This window comes from Artibeus jamaicensis, unplaced genomic scaffold (genome assembly GCF_021234435.1).
Source record: "Artibeus jamaicensis isolate MK-2021 breed Jamaican fruit bat unplaced genomic scaffold, CSHL_Jam_final contig_559, whole genome shotgun sequence".
Taxonomy (NCBI): domain Eukaryota; kingdom Metazoa; phylum Chordata; class Mammalia; order Chiroptera; family Phyllostomidae; genus Artibeus; species Artibeus jamaicensis.
In genome coordinates this window covers 5,708,936-5,726,135 of record NW_026521887.1, presented here as the reverse complement: position 1 = coordinate 5,726,135, position 17,200 = coordinate 5,708,936, and positions in this window count along the sequence as shown.

Here is a 17,200-nt window from a genome sequence, read left to right as displayed (position 1 = left end):
TGTTATATGACTAATATTTATTATTATTTTAAATAATTATTATGATAATTTTTCTATTTGAATTACACAATCACAAAATATGTATTTATGAGCATTTTTGACTGTTAGTTGGACCTTTGCCCAATACTCACTGGCTGCCTCATGAGGAGGGGGATTGGTGTAGAGACTGAGGACCAAAGGAGGGAGCAAGTTCCAGACTTAGCCATCTTCGTTTCTTGGAGGGGAAGGGGAAGGGACACAGAAGCTTCTTCTCCCAAGCTAACATTTCCTTGCAGAGTGGCAGTTGTGCCCTGACTAAGATAGTTGCAGATTGAGTGGGTCCTCAGCACCAGCTGAGTGGCTGGGAAGGCTGCAAACCTAATGTTTGCTTTTCAGGGATTATCAGTCACTCCCCCTCCCACATGAACTGCAAACAAACTCTTCCTGTCAGGGCAGAGCCACACAGTGCAAGGCCAGTTTATGAGCTATTTCAATAGCACAATGCTCTTACTGATTTTTTCTATAAATCTACCTTTAAATGAACATAATAAATTACTGTAGCTTTCTTAATTCTACTAAATTTTAGGGTCCAGTCAAGGAGCACGTATAAAGGACTCAAGGACAAAGACAATGGGGTGGGGAGAAATGAATGTGGGGGGTGAGGGGTGGGCAGTGCAAGGGGGAGTAATTGGGGAAAAATAGGGACAACTGTAACTGAACAACAATAAATGCTCTCCAAATATTTTATAAAAATTTCTACTAAGTGATACATTAATAACACTAATAATTTTATACGGATGTATTTATGAAGTACATGTTTATATGAATAAAGGTAATATATATGATTATATGTTAATTAAAATTCATGAGAAGTTATTTGTTATTTATCATTGCCATTCTAAATCACAATTTATTTGGATTAAAAAAGTTTTTAAAAACAAAAGTAGAAAGTATTTTTTTAATAATAATGTTTCTGTAAATATATTAAGTTTATTTATATTCATTAGAATTTTATCTTTAGAAAATACCTTTCCAAAGTATGTAAAGAGCCTAGAAAGTCAGCTCATGCAACTGTGATGCTACTTCAATACTTCTTAAATATTGCTAATGATAAATGTACAGCAGTCACATATTTACAAAGGTTATCTCACATTTAAATATCCCAAAGAGTCTGTTTTCATATTTTCCCTTAGAGATAATTCCCGTTAAAAGGCCTTAACTATAACCAAATTTTGGATAGCAGTCAATCTAAATTTTCACTTTATTAACTTGGAGTGAGTCAGGCTTTCTAATTTCAGTCTGAACATTTCTGCTCTAGCCTTGATATTTACATCCTGTAAGTACTTGTAAACAATTACCATGTCCCCTACTTAGTTGTCTGTTAGCCAAGCTAAACAGATTGAGCTCTTTTAATCTTTTCTCATAAATCAGTCTCTCCATTCCCTTAATTACTCCTGATGTTCAGTTCTGAACTTAGTCCAATATGTTTGTCATATTTCTAATACTCAGTTGCCGAGAACCAAAGTGGTTTTTTAATGGATGAATGCTAAAATTGTGCTTATTTAATTGAAATAACAGCAGCAAAATATGTTTTTCTACAGTGTTCGGTTCTCTATGGTTACACAGAATGAAACATCGCCATCAGGATATTCATAATCAAATATATTACTTTTTCACACTTTATGGCTTTATGCCAAAGCATAGGGCTAGCATATGCGATGTAAAGGGTAATGGCTTTAAGATTACATGTGATGAGTGATAAAACTCTAAAAAAATACTGTTTTATGATGTAAATATTAGAGTGAGTTTATTTTCACATGTTAGCTTGGCAAAGAATTTTCCTATAGATATTATAGATCACAACTTAGATAACTCCCCACAAAGTCAATTCATACTTAAATCAAGATTCTACTATTGCTTTTATTGTGGTGGTTTAAATAAATTCTCCCTTAGAAATTGGGAGCTATAACTGAGTATACAAAATAAGATGCTGTGAACTTATCACAAATATTTAGCATGATTAAAGGGAAGCAGAAAATAAGTTGAATTTGGCTTTGGTCTATAGAACAGCATCCAGTGATCTCATTTAGTTCTCTTGGTAACTGTAGGAGGATAAAGGTGACTAACATGAAAATCAGAATGTGGTTACAGAGCAAGAAAATCACCAGTCTCAAATGGTAACTTGCTTCCAAGTTTATAAGAATGATTAAAATATTTTCCAGAATTATGTTACAAGTATAGCCATTTCATGTTTTTATTCTTTATTATTTGACTTTGCTTTAGTAATGTTTTAAGGTCCTGGAAGAAAATGAAAAAAATCCATGTGAAAACTTCAGTAGCAAGACTAGAAAATCCAAGCATACAAGTAATAAAAAAGGGATATTTGGCAATAATATAAATAATATAAATATGACTCCTAGTTTTTTCTCAAAAACTAGGAGTCATATAGACATGTCAATAACTCCGCCATTGATTTCTAGAAACAAGAGGTCATGTTTCTATACTTTCTCCCATTTTCTTTTATTCTCCATATTTTCTGAAGCTTTATAGCTTTTGAAAGTATTTTAAAAGATTTTTGATTGTGTAATAAATTAACCAATATTTATAGAAAGCAGGGTAAGTATTCAAAGGACTTGACTTAATCATAAATTCAAGCTAGAAAGCAGGCAACCATAATCGAGAATAATAATTGCTTCACTAGGGTTGAAAGCAGCTATCAGGACACATTGTTAATATTTTTTTTCCCTGAACATGATGTTTCCAGATTCACAAGGCACATTCTCCCTTTTCAATTTCTTATTCTTCTTTTCTAATTGTTGATTTCTTATTTGGGATTTTATCAGAAGCAGACCTCAAGATGGGGATTTAAAAAAAAAAGGAAAAAGGACTCATAGACATGGACAACAGTGTAGTGATTGCAGGTGGGAGTAAGGGACAAGGGGACAGAACAATAACAGGAAGAAATACAATTTTAAAAAAAGTTGTCCAGTAGTGAAGTTGGGAAGGTAAAGTAGCCAAAAATTGGTTTGTTTTAAGCAAACTCTTTTATCCAGGGGTAAAAAGACCTTTAATCTTATTAAGAAATTTAGGAGTCAGTGAGTAGAGTAGAATATGTATTTTATAGTTATTTTCCTCTCCACCACCTACCTGCTCTATTCCAAACATGCATTCCCCATGTTGCATTTTCTCCAAATTGTCACCTATTCCTTAAATTGTTGTAAGTTAAACTTGAACAACAAAAAATAAGATAAAACAAAAAAATCTTTATAAGAGGAAGATTAGTGATACAAGCTGCAGTCTCTGTTATAGTTGCTGATAATTGATATTCATCATGTCTGCCCCCTGCTGCCCCCGTTAGAAGCCCAATCTGCATCCAGTACATCAACTGGTCCTGGTCTCTTGTGGCTGTTCCTGTGAAACTGAGAACATGAATGTACAGTGTTTTCTATTCCAAGTGAATGGAAACTGCTCTTTATTCTCCCTCCTAATAGAGATTAGAAAGATACATTTCCGACTCTTGGTTTCTTTGATTTTTTTATATTGGTTTTCAGACTCTAATTTGTTTATTTTTGCTCTAATCTTTATTATTTCCTTCCTTCTACTCACCTTGAGCTTTGTTATTTTTCTAGTTCCCTTAAGGGTAAAGTTATATTTTTATTTGAGTTTTTTTTCTTGAGGCAGGCTTATAATGCTATGAACTTCCTTCTTAAGACTGCATTTACTGTATCCCATTATTTTCGGTTGTTGTGTTCTCATTTTCATGTGTTTCAAGAAATCTTTTGGTTTTCCTTAATTTCATTGTTGACCCATTCATTGTTTACTAGTATATTTATTTAGCCTCCATGATTTTGCCTCCATGTTTTCCTTGTGATTGATTTCTAGTTTCATACCATTATGGTCAGAGAAGATGTTTGATAGGATTTCAATCTTTTTAAATTTATTGAAACATATTTTTTTGTTCTAACATATGGTCTATCCTACAAAATGTTGCCGCTGCTGTAGAAAGCAGTATGGAATTACCTCAAAAATTAAAAATACAACTGCCTTATAACACAACAATTCCACTTCTGAGAATTTATCTGAAGAAATCCAAAATAATAATTTGAAAGGATATATGTACCCTTATGTTTACTGTAGTGTTATTTATAAGAGTCAAGATTTGGAATTAGCCTAAATGCCCATCAATAAATGAGCGGATAAAAAAAAAGTGGTATATTTACACAGTGGACTACTACATGGCTATTAAAAAGAAGGAAATCTCAGGATGAAGGATGGTGGCAAGGTAGCTGAACCCACTTGCTCATGCACCTAATTAGGACACCTAGCCAATCTTCCAAAGAACAGAGTGAACAGCCAACAGAATCCCAGCTGATATGAAGTTTGTAATCCAAACACTGCAGAGGGTGTTTAGAAATGTATGGTAAGAAGATTTTGTAGGCTGACAGAAAGGTCCCCAGGCCCTGTGCTGGAGACCATGGCTGCCACAGGAGCATTGGAGGAGGGCTGGGTCAGTGATTATAACTTAGGGTAGCTCCCTCCACAACCAGAGCAGCTAAGTCACAGACCTGAGCCAGGAGAGACCTGGATGCTTAAAGCGCTGAGGGGATAGAGATGCAGTAAGAGACAAACAGCTGGCTGCATACCCTGGCTGGGACTCTGGTGGCTGGCTGAGACAGTACCAGAGAAATTGGGAAGCTGGGTGACACCTGGAGATGGGAGAAGAGACTAACTGTGACCCTAATAGTCTTTGGACTGGTCAGAGAGTTGGTCTGTGTGGAAAGCTGGGTGTTTGTAAGAAATGGCTGTCCACAACCAAGGGGAAATTACTCAAAAAGTCTCACAGCTGCTGTGCAAGGACATCTTGTGTGCAGTTGCCTGACCAGGGAAGAGGAGGAGTAGCGATTTGCTCCCACTCAGGGTGCTTCACAGAATGATCAAAGGGGGATGGTAGGGGCTCAGAAAGATAGTGCCCAGAGTCTTAATTCAATTAAGGGACTTAACTACCCTGAAGAGACTTCCTGAACAGGCCAGCAGGCCCAGGTCAACAAAGAGGGAGGAGGAGAGGTGCAATTTTATCCCACTCAGTGCACCTCAAGACTAATGAAATGGCTGCACAAGGAAGTAGACCATAGGCGCTGGCCTGGCACAGATCCATAGAGTGGAGAGTGTGGGCTACACAGCGCTCTAAGGGCCTGGCCTGGAAACTAGGCACCTGTGAATTTCACAGCCCAGATCAGCCCAGGACCACAGGAAAGAAAAAAATTGGAGCTCAGCCTCCTTCTGCCTGGCAGAATTCAGGAAGACCAGCAAAACCTGTTTGGCAGGTTTAAAGTCAGCAGGAGGCATTTTTTTGTTTTTCAGTAACACCTGGAGCTGTGAGAAAACCAAAGACAGATCCAGAAAGAAGTCAGAAGGCAAACAGCAACAGCTGAGACAAATTTTACTTGGCTATCCTTCAGAACTTACATTTTAATTTGTATTTATTTTTTATTTTACTATTTCTCTTGTTTCTGTTTAGGGTTTTTGTTTTGTTTTGTTTGTGTGCTTTCTTTCTTTGATTGTTTTTCTTACTTTCTCTTTCATACTGCATTTTAATTTTTCTTCTTTCACATCATTCACATTCTAATAACACTATTCTTAGTCTTTATTTTTATTCTTTTCAGCAGATTATATATTTCTTATTATATAATTGTTATTCCAAATTCCCCTGGACTTAATCCATTTCACCATCTTCCTTAGCACTATTACTATTGTGGTTAACTTTATTCTCTCACATACTATACCAAGTTTCTATTTCTTACCCTATGTGTCACCATCTAACCTTACATAAATGCTCTGTTTTCCAGTCAGCTTGCATTCTGTTTCCCTTCTAATAATAATCTTATATATTTTTGCCTTTTATAAAAAGTGGCTAGTTGGGTGAAATATCATGGTTATTGCTGTACTTCTCCAAAGGATCTCCTATTTGTTCTCTACTTGTTAGTACTTTAAATCCCATAGAATGCTATCCTTTGGTCTTACTCCATTTCACCTTCACCCTGCCCTTGATCACATACAAGATAAGGTGGGGGTTATGAGTACCAGTTAACCTGCTGGAGGGGAGAACCCAACAATAAAGGAGCCACCAACAGATAAAGTCCAAGTACAAAAAGAGAGCCCACAGAAATGGAAGAAAGGGCAATCCCAGAGCATCCAGAAAGGGAGATCAAAGAGACTACACCACTGAGTTCCACAGAAATATTACCACAGAAGTTCACCCTTAAAAGACAGCTAGCAAAGCAAAGCATCAGGAATCACAGAAACAAACAAAAAACTATCAGAAAAAGAAGAGTTATAAGGATGCTCAAGGAATTCACAGACAACTACAAGAAATTGAGTGGGAACTACAACAGTATGAAAAAGGAAATAGAAAATTGTAAACAAGAACTAGAAAGAAATGAAGAATTCCAATTTCTGAAATTTAAAAAAATACAGTAGAAGAAATCAGAAGCAGTCTGGATGAATTAGAGGACTGAATTAGTGAGCTGGAAGACAAGGTAAAAAGTAATACCCAAATAGAGCAGCTGCTCAAAAAAAGACTTAAAAAATATAAAGAATGATTAAGGGAACTGAAAGACAATATGAAACCCAACAACATTCAAATCATAAAAATATCAGAAGCAGACAAAAAGGAGCAAGGAATAGAAACTTGTTTGAAAAAATAATGACAGAAAAATTCCTGAACCTGAATAGGGAAAAAGTCATACAAATTCAGGAAACACAGAGGGTCACAATCAAGAGGAACCCAAAGAGGCCTACTCCAAGACACATCATAATTAAAATGTCAATTTTAAAGACAGAAAATCTTAAAAGCAGCAAGAGAGAAAAAGGAAGTAACATACAAGGAAACTCTGATAAGGGTAGCAGCTGATTTCTCAACAGAAACACTACAAGTCAGAAGACAATGGCAAGAAATATTCCAAGCAAATGAAAGCAAAGGCCTGCAACCAAGACTACTCCATCAAGCAAGGCTCTCATTTAAAATGGTAGGCAAAATCAGGACTTTTCCAAACAAAAGTAGACTGAAAGTATGCACTCCAAGAGATGCTAAAGAGACTGCTTTAAGAAGGTGGGGGGGGGGATTAAGATAGAGAATAACATAGGTAAAAGGGGGGGAAATGAGTAAGTACATATCAATAATGGCCTTAAGTGTAAATGAAATAAATTATCCAATCAAATGGCATAGGGTAGCTGATTGGATAAGAAAACATGACCCCCACATATGCTGCCTACAGGAGAACTAAGGTTGGAGAAAAATATTCCAACCAAATGGACAGGAAAAAAAGCTGGGATAGCAATACTTACATCAGACAAAATCAACTTCAAAATACAGACCATAAAAAGAGTCCCAGAAGGACACTTAATAACACTCAAGGGAAGAATCCATCAAGAAGACATAAATGTTATAAACATATGCACCCAACATAGGAGCACCCAAATATACAAGAAACATCTTGGAGGACTTCAAGAAAGATATAGACAGCAACACAATTATAGTAGGGGATTTTAATACCCCACTGTAAAAAAATGGACAGGTCTTCCAAGCAAAACATCAACAAAGATATTGTGGCATTGAACAATGCCTTAGATCAAATACACTTAACTGAGATATATAGAACTTTTCATCCCAAAGAAGCAAAATACACATTTTTTCAAATGTACATGGAACATTTTCAAAGATAGACCACATGATAGGACACAAACAAGCCTCAAAAAATTCAAGAATATAGAAATTATATCAAGCATTTTCTCTGACCACAGGGAACTGAAACTAGAAACCAACCCCAAGGAAAAAACTCTAAAACACTCAAATTTGTGGAGACTGAATAGTATGCTATTAAACAATAAATGGGTCAAGAATGAGATCAAGGAAGAAATCAAAAACTTTCTGGACACAAATGAAGATAAACTCACAACAGTTCAAAATTTGTGGGACACAGTGAAGTCAGTCCTGAAAAGGAAGTTCATAGAAATACAGTCCTGTCTAAAAGAGATAGAAACATTCAAATAACAAACCTAGCCCTACATCTACAAGAACTGTAGGAACAACATCATACAAAGCCCAGAGTGAGTAGAAGGAAACAAATGATCAAGATCAGAGCAGAATTAAATGACATAGAGACTAAAAAAAAAAAAAAACAATACAAAGGATCAATAAGTCCAGGAGCTGGTTCTTTGAAAAGATAAATAAAATTGACAAGCCTTTAACCAGACTCCTCAAGAAAAAAAGAGTGAGGATGCAAATAAACACAATCAGAAATGAAAGAGAGCAGATTACAAATGATACCACAGAGATGCAAAGAATTATAAGAAACTATTATAAACAACTATATGCCAAGAAATTTGAAAACCTAGGTAAATGGACAAATTTCTAGAAAAATATAATCTTCCAAAACTGAATAAAGAAGCAGAAAGCCTGAACAGACTGATAACAGCTGGTGAAACCAGAGCAGTAATAAAAAAAAAAATCCCAGCACACAAAGGCCCTGGTCCAGACAGTTTCATGGGACAGTTTTAAAAAACTTTTAAGGAAGACCTAACCCATATCATTCTAAGACTATTACAAAAAATCCAAGAAGAAGGAAGACTCCCAAACTCCCTTTATGAGGCCAGCATCATTTTAATAAAAAAAAGACATAAAAATACAACAAAGAAAGAAATCTACATGTCAGTATTGCTGATGAACAGAGATACCAAAACCCTCAACAAAATATTGGTGAACTGCATCCAGCAATACTGTAAAAGGATAATACTTTATTATCAAGTGGGATTCATCCCAGGGATGCAAGGATGGTACAATATTCACAAATCAATAAATATAACACACTGCATAAACAAAAGGAAAGACAAAAATCAAATGATCATATCAATAGATGTGGAAAAAAGCATTTGATAAGGTACAACACCCATTTATGATAAAAACACTCAGCAAAGTGGGAGTAGACGGTGCATACCTGAACATAAAAAAGTCCATAGATGAGACATCTACAGCCAACATCATACTTAACAGGCAAAAAATAAAATGTTCTCACTAGGATCAGGAATAAGACAAGGATATCCACTTTCACCATTTGTATTCATTACAGTATAGGAAGTCCTAGCCACAGTGATCAGACAAGAAAAATAAATAAAAGGCATCCAAATTGGAAAGAAGGAAGCAAAGCTGTCATTGTTTGCAGATAATATGATAACCCTACATAGGAAACGTTATAGACTCCATTAAAAACTACTTGACCTAATAAGTGAATTTGGCAAAACATCAAGATATAAAGTCAATGGTCAGAAATTGAAGGCATTTTTGTATACTAACAACATAATATCAGAATTAGGAAACAGGAAAAAAAGTTCCCATTTGCTATAGCAGCAAGAAAAATAAATGATCTCTGAATAAACCTAACCAAGGAGGTAAAAGACCTGTACTTAGAAAACTACACAACACTGAAGAAAGAAATGAAGGAAAACACAAATAAATGGAAGCATATACTGTGTTCATCATAGATTGGAAGAATAAAAATCTCCATACTACTCAAAGCAATTTACAGATTTAATGCAATCCCTATTAAAATACCAGTGACATATTTCACAGATATAGAGCAAACATTTCAAAAATTTATATGAAACCATAAATTATCCTTAAATGGCTACACCAATTTTAAGATAGAAAAATAAAGTAGTAGGGATCACAATACCTGATATCAAACAGTATTACACAGCCTCTGCAATCAAAACTGTCTACTACTGGCATAAGAACAGACCCATAGGTCTATGGAACAGAATAGAGAGCCCAGAAATAAACCCATGTCCTTATGGTCAATTAATATTCAACAAAGTGGGCAGAAAAATAACATGGAGTAAAAATAGCCTCTTCAACAAATGGTGTTGGAAAAGTTAGACAGCTACATAAAAAAAATGAAATTCGAGCACCAACTTACACCATACACAAAAATAAACTCAAGATAAATAAAATATTTAAGTGTAAGTCATGACACCATAAAAGTCTTTGAGGATAGCATAGGAAGGATAATCGCAGATATTCCACCCAGGAATATTTTCACCAACATATTTCCTACAGCAACAGACATAAAGGAAAGAATAAATCAATGGAACTTCATAAAAATAAAAAGCTTTTTCATGGCTAAAGAAAACATCAGCAAAATGAAAAGGGAATGACCATATGGAAAAATATATTTGCATATGATACCTCAGACAAGTGTTTGATCTCCAAAATACATAAAGAACTCATATGGATCCACTCTACAAAGACAAACAACCCAATTAAAAAATGGTCAAAGGAGTTGAAGAGACACTTCTCCAAGGAGGACATACAGAGGATCCAGCAACATATGAAAAGATGCTTAGCATCACTAGCCATCAAAGAGTTACAAATCAAAACCACAGTGAGATACCACTTCACACCAGGCAGAATGGCCATCATAACCAAATCAATAAGCAACAGGTACTGGTGAGTTTGTAGAGGAAAGGATACCTTACTTCACTGTTGGTGGGAATGCAGACTGGAGCAGCCACTGTGGAAAACAGTATGGAATTTCCTCAGAAAACTAAAAATGGAACTGCTTTTTGACCCAGCAATTTCACTGCTGGGACCCTAAGAATCCTATTACACCAATTCAAAAGAATCTATGCATCCCAATGTTCATAGCAGCACAATTTACAATAGCCAAGTGCTGAAGCAACTTAAGTGCCTATTAGTAAATGAGTGGATTAAAAAAAACAGTGGTATACTTATACAATGGAATACTCGGTAATGGAAAGAAAGAAGGAGCTTCTACCCTTCATGACAGCATGGATGGATCTGGAGAGCATTATGCTAAGGGAAATTAGCCAGGTGATGAAAGACAAATATGATATGATCTCACCTATAAATGAGACAAACAACAAAATGTAACCAGAGACACTGAAATAAAAAAAGAAACTGACAGTTATGACAGGGGAAGATGGAAATGGATAATAGGGAAAAATAGGGGAAGGGTTGTCAAGAAACATGTATAAAGGACATATGAACAAAGCCAAAGGATTTGTGGGTGGGAGGTGAGGATGGATATGGTGGACAGGAGTGATGCAGGGAAAATGGAGACAACTGTACTTGATTGAACAGCATTAATTTTTTTTAAATACCTAAAAAAAAAAGAAGAAGAAATCTTACTTTTTGCAATAGCATGGTTGGACCTGGAGAACATTATGCTAAGTAAAATCAGCCACTCAGAAAAAAGATAAGTACCATATGCTTTCACTTATATTTGGAAACTAATGTATAAAATAAACTAACCAACAAAATAGCTATAGTGTCTTTGTCAAAAGTAGGGGTGGAGGAGATAATAAATAAAGTGAAAGAATATAAAAAAACTCATAGACAAGCAACAGCATGGTGATTATCAAAGGGAAATGGGTTGGGGGAATCAGTTAAGGGTAAAAGGTAATGATGTTGGAAAGTGACATGATTGAGGCAGTGAACACACAATATGATATAGAGATTTTATGTATTACAGTATTGTACACCTTAAACCTATATAATTTTATTAACCAATGTCACCTGAATAATTCAGTTGAAAATAAATAAAACATTTAAAAGTTTCCTTGCATATAAAAAAAAGGAAGAACACATTTACAAGATCAATGGGTACATACTAAACATTAGTATGTTTTTATCCAAGCAAGTAAAAAGAACAAATCCCACTGTCATTTGCTACCTGGGCTACCACTTTGCTCAATTTACAATTGCTCTCTGGTATCATCCACCTGTGGCATGAGGGCCAGACCAGTATATTAAATAAGGATGTGATGGGGACCACCACCTCTGAGCCCTATAAGTCTTTGTAAGACCATTTTTCTCTCTCTTTGAATCCAGGCTTCAGTATTGATTCTGAGTTACTGTCTTGGTCAAGGGTGGACCTGGGGAGGAGTCCAGCCTCAGGGGCTTCAATTTAGCCTTTCCCGTCATATTACTCCCATTTCACAGGTAGAGAACCTGATATGAGTGATGACTTTCTCAGATAATAAGTATATTCATTTTAATCATCAATTAGGTCTCAAGATTACAACTTATGGGATGGGTTCTAGAGACTTGGTGGACAACCTGATATAGATGTGGCTACAACTACAGTTATTATCTGACTTCCATATTTATCACTGTAACCAGGCCCACAACAGAACTGTTAATGGTACCTCAGAATCATATTCAATAATCTAGATTCAATAATCTCTCTATGGTGTATTTTCTCTGATAAAGAGCAGAAGAAAGAAATGGAGGAATTACTCTTGTGCATACTTTCATGCTGTGGCAAGGCTTATAAGAACTGCTTCCCCCTTCTATTTATGGGCCTCTAGTTTGAGAATTATTACATGCCTAGAAGCTGGTTGAAGAATTAGAAAGTTTTACATCGAGGTGGGTGACAGCCATCAGCTTACCTGCTTTTTTGGGGGAGAGGTGGTTACACAAACCAAGCAACATTCTGTTTGTCTGTTTACCTTACTTCTAGTTTCCCCATCCATGATCCTTTAGGCAATACCACAGATCACATTGTGCCAGGGGTCCCTTTGTCATTCTGACCTGTTGCTCATTTAGCATTATGCCAACTTTGTCTTTGATAGCTATGTGCATGCACTGGGTTTAACATCATATCCAATGCTGGAAAACTCAGTTCCATAGTGGAATCTTTTATTTTTTAGCTTAGACAATAAAAAAGAAACACCACTGAGCTTCTGAATGGTGCCAGTGTCCTCCTCACTCCCTATTCTTTATTGTTTCAACAAGGGATTGTTCTATAGATCTTTCTATCTAGTGGGTTCTATACTTTACTTAATTAATCCATTCTATGATGCCTACCTACTATAAACATTCATGTTAAAATCCTAACCCCTAATGTAAAGATATTAAGAGGTGGGGCCTTTGGGAAGTGATTAGAGTTAGATAAGGTCATGAGGGCGAAGTCCTCTGGAATGGAATTAGTGTTTTTATAAAAGTTATGAGAAAAATTGACTTTATTTCTTGGTTCTTAGCTGTGTAAGGACACTGCAAGTCAACTGTCTTCAACCTAGATGAAGGTTCTCATCAAATTTTGGCTATGATGTCACCTTGATCCCAGACTTTAATCTTCAAGAACTGTTAAAAATAAATCTCTCTGATTTATAAACAATCCAGTTTATAGTCTGTCATAGCAGGTCAAAATAACTAAGACACTGCTTCTTGAATTTTTTTATTCCTCTCATCATCTTTCAAGACAATTTGATCATCTCTCTCTTTCAAGCTTTAAGGAACAATTTCTATAGCATATTATGATCAGTTCCAGGCATTCTTGTCAGGTTACTAAAGATAAGCTGTAAGAGAAAACCGACAAGTGCACACTCTCTCCTCAGCATGACATTCTTTCCCTGTTCACCCTAAAAATTGACTGACAACATGTGTGATTTGTTAGGTCTGACGTTATTTTGGGTAAAAATGCCTTTCTGCCTGAAACAGTGATATTACTTCCCTCTTGGGCTTTGCTGTTACTTCACATTACTTATTGGTGTAGAAGCAATAAGGGAAGATATAAGTAGATGTTGAAAATGTAAAATACCATCTCCTGAGGCATTTACATTTCTCCATGCAAAGGAAGTTTCTGTTCTTTAACATATGGTAGTAGATCACTTCTCAATCAGAAAGTTCATGGGAACCTGGGCGGTTCAAGGTCTTCAGGCACATTTGCCTTAATGCCTCTACTCAATGTCCCAGAGTCCTTCTCAGAATGTAAAAGGATTTGTTAGCCTTCTCAATTCAGTCTCCTCTTTTTAACTCTGTTACTCTACTCTCACAGAAAAGCCCTGGGACTCTTTGTCTGTCACAATCTGCCCTTTAATGACCAGATATAAAGGTCACATTAAATGTTGCCAGGAAAGCCTGATTTTTATCTGGTGCCTTAAGGTGATAGGTAGATTGAATTTGTAAATCTATTCCTTTAGTACCTTCACTGCACTTAACTGACACTGAAATACTTTACAGTCCTTAAAAATGCCATTGTGCCATAGGTCTTCAAAGCTAAAGATATCACATAGCCTAGTCAAGCCCTTCTCATTTTTCATTCTGGTGTTCTTATTAGTTCTGTTGGTTAAGTATTCTGGTGAGATAACAACTTTCTCTTAAAACCAGCAAAAGGGGTCGTTGTTGACATCCCTGGATAAGTGGCCTAATTTTTTAACCCCGTACTGAGGACTTCCTGTAGCTTTTCATAGCATCAACTTTCTTAGATAAATTGACCCTAAAGCAGAATCTGAGACAGGTATTCATTCCAGTGCAAATAGTTTATTTTGAAAGTTATTCCAAGACACATATAGTAGGGAAGTAAAAAATAAGATGGTAGAGAAAAGGCAGTGTAAAAAATTGGTCTCAGGCACTTTGTGATTGAAGGTAACAGGAACTTTATCCTACTGGAGAATGCTTAGATGGTGGAGTAAACCTGCATCTCAAAGGTATTCCAATGGAGGGGCAAGAGAGCTAAAGATTGCAGTGTCATTTACAATTGCCAAGATGTGCAAGCAGCTTAAGTGCTCAACAGTAGATGAGTGGATAAAACAATCATGAGACATTTACATAATGGAATACTACTCAGCCATAATAAAATAAGAAAATTTTACCCTTCAAGACAGTATGAATGGACCTGGAGAGCATTAGGCTAAGTAAAATAATGTAGAGAAAGACAGATACCATATGATTTCACTCATATGTGGAATCTAGTGAACAAACTGAACTAACAAGCAAAAGAAAGACAAACTCATAGAGAGAGCAGGATGACAGCTAAGGGATTGGGACAGGTTAGAGGGGAGCAATTGAGCAAAAAAATAGTATTCATGGACATGAACAGCAGTGGGGAAGATAGCAGCAAAGCGGGAGTATATGGGACTAAGCAGTAATGAAAAATACAATAACAATAATAACCTGAAAAAAGTGTAGAGGATAAAAAAGCGAATGCCTATTTCAATTACCATTAGTTTTTTTTTAAAGGCTGTTTTTGAGTACATTAATTCCTTACTACTTCAGGCTTCAACATGGACCTTAGAAACCAGAGAAAGCCCTTGAACAAAGACAAGGAATTGCTGGCATCTGGAACCTGGGCTGAGGTACTCAGAGTCTCAAAGACAAAAGCTTCTGGGTGGATACTGACAGTGTTGGCTGAAATTGGATAAAAAAAAAAGTTTAAAAGGAAAGGTAGCACAAAGTAGCATTTTCTAAAATTATAATCTCATAGACTTTCTTTTTAAGAGTATATTGCTGTTAAAGTTTCTTTTCCATAAACCTTTATCACAGTCACAAATTTATATAACATCTATTTTAATTTTCTGTGTACTTCTTTGTTATAATTTAAAGAATAATATTTCTTATTGAAAGATAAGAAAGTGTAACCAAGATGAGAAAGTTAATAAAGTCAGATGAACAGAAAAGTGAAAATTGGAGATCAAAGATTTTCTCATATCGATCTGTGCTTTGTTGGCTGGAAAATTCACACACACACATACAAATGGAGATGTGTTTATGGAGATATATGAATACATGCAAAATTTCTGTGGAAAGATTACAGATTGTTATTGTTAGTTAAGAGAAGCAAGTACTTCGGGTTGGTGGTAATGTGGAAGAAATTGATACTGTATAATGATACAACCCCCCCAATTTTCCTCAAAACAAAAAAAGATTAAATACTCAGTCTGAAACTAAAAGCACCTCTTTGTTATTAAGCTATATTCCTAAAAAGGCACTTATTTATTTAAATTATATAGATTATTTGGAGAGGAATGGTACAATTATGTGTTTCTGTAAATTTTATCTATCTCTTTATCATCTATCATCTCTGTATACCTATCTGTGTCTGTCTATTTATGTATCTAGTCATTTATGTAAATCATTTATAAATATGTATAATTACTGACAAAGTTTCCAGCAGGTGTTACCTTTTAGCCTTGCAAATTTATTAGGAAAGTAGATTTGAAAGGACTTGGAGATCCTAGGGCTGAATGTAGTTGACAGCAAAAAAACATTACTGGTATTCCTGGTCCAATTGTCCAAAAGTCTTAGAAATCAAAACAAGCACCTCCATTTCCCATCTCTAAAACCATCCACTTGTGTTCTCCTACAAATAACACTGTAGTGACTTTTTGCCCAAGTAGGATGATTAATTATTTTATAATAATTGAACTTTAAATTTTTTGATATTTAAGTCAAGGTGCTCCTTTTTACTTTATTTTTAAATTTTATATTTATTGATTTTAGAAGAAGACAAAAGACACAGAGAGAGAGGAACATTAATTTGTTGTTCTACCTATTTATGCATTCATTGGTTGATTTTTATATGTACCGTGACTGGAGATCAAACTTGCAAGTTCAGAGTATCACAACAGTGCTCTAACCAACTAAGATACCAGGGCATACTAACTGAACTTTTAAAAGGCTGAATCAAATAGGTTGACATTTTAAAAGGCTGAGTCAGATGTGAAAGACAATTTAAGATGGTCAAAATATATTAAATGTGTATTTGAACAGATATAGAAAAATGACTGACTAATTCAATATCTGTTCTAATAAAAATTTTCAGAAAACTAAGAATGGTAGAAATGGTGAGAAAATTCTTGAAACTATTATAAGGCATCAAAAATAAAAATAAAATACCAGCCCTGGCTGGTGTGGCTCAGTGGACTGAGTGTTGGCCTATGAACTGAAATGTCACTGGTTCAATTCCCAGTCAGGGCCCATGCCTGGGTCATGGGCCAGGTTCCCAGTTGGGGGCATGTGAGAGACAACCAATCCATGTAACTCTCACACATTGGTCTTTCCCTCTCTTTCTCTTTGCTTCTCTCTAAAAGTAAATAAATAAAATCTTTAATATAAAATAAAGTAAAACACCAAATCCTGAAGTTAGCATCATTCAAATTGTTGAAATATTGAACTTTTCTCTCTAGGATGGTAATATGGCCAGGACATGTTCTCCTCCCCTTTCTACTGAACATTTACTGCTATTTCATTACAATAAGACACTAAAAAAATACATAAAGATTTGAAAGCAAGAAGTACAATTTTCCTAAATGGCATCTTATGTAAATGTGTATGTGAAAAAATTCAAAAGATTTATAGGAAAGAAAAAACAAATGCTATTAGAACTAAAAAGTTATTTCAGGAATGTGACAGGATACAAATTCC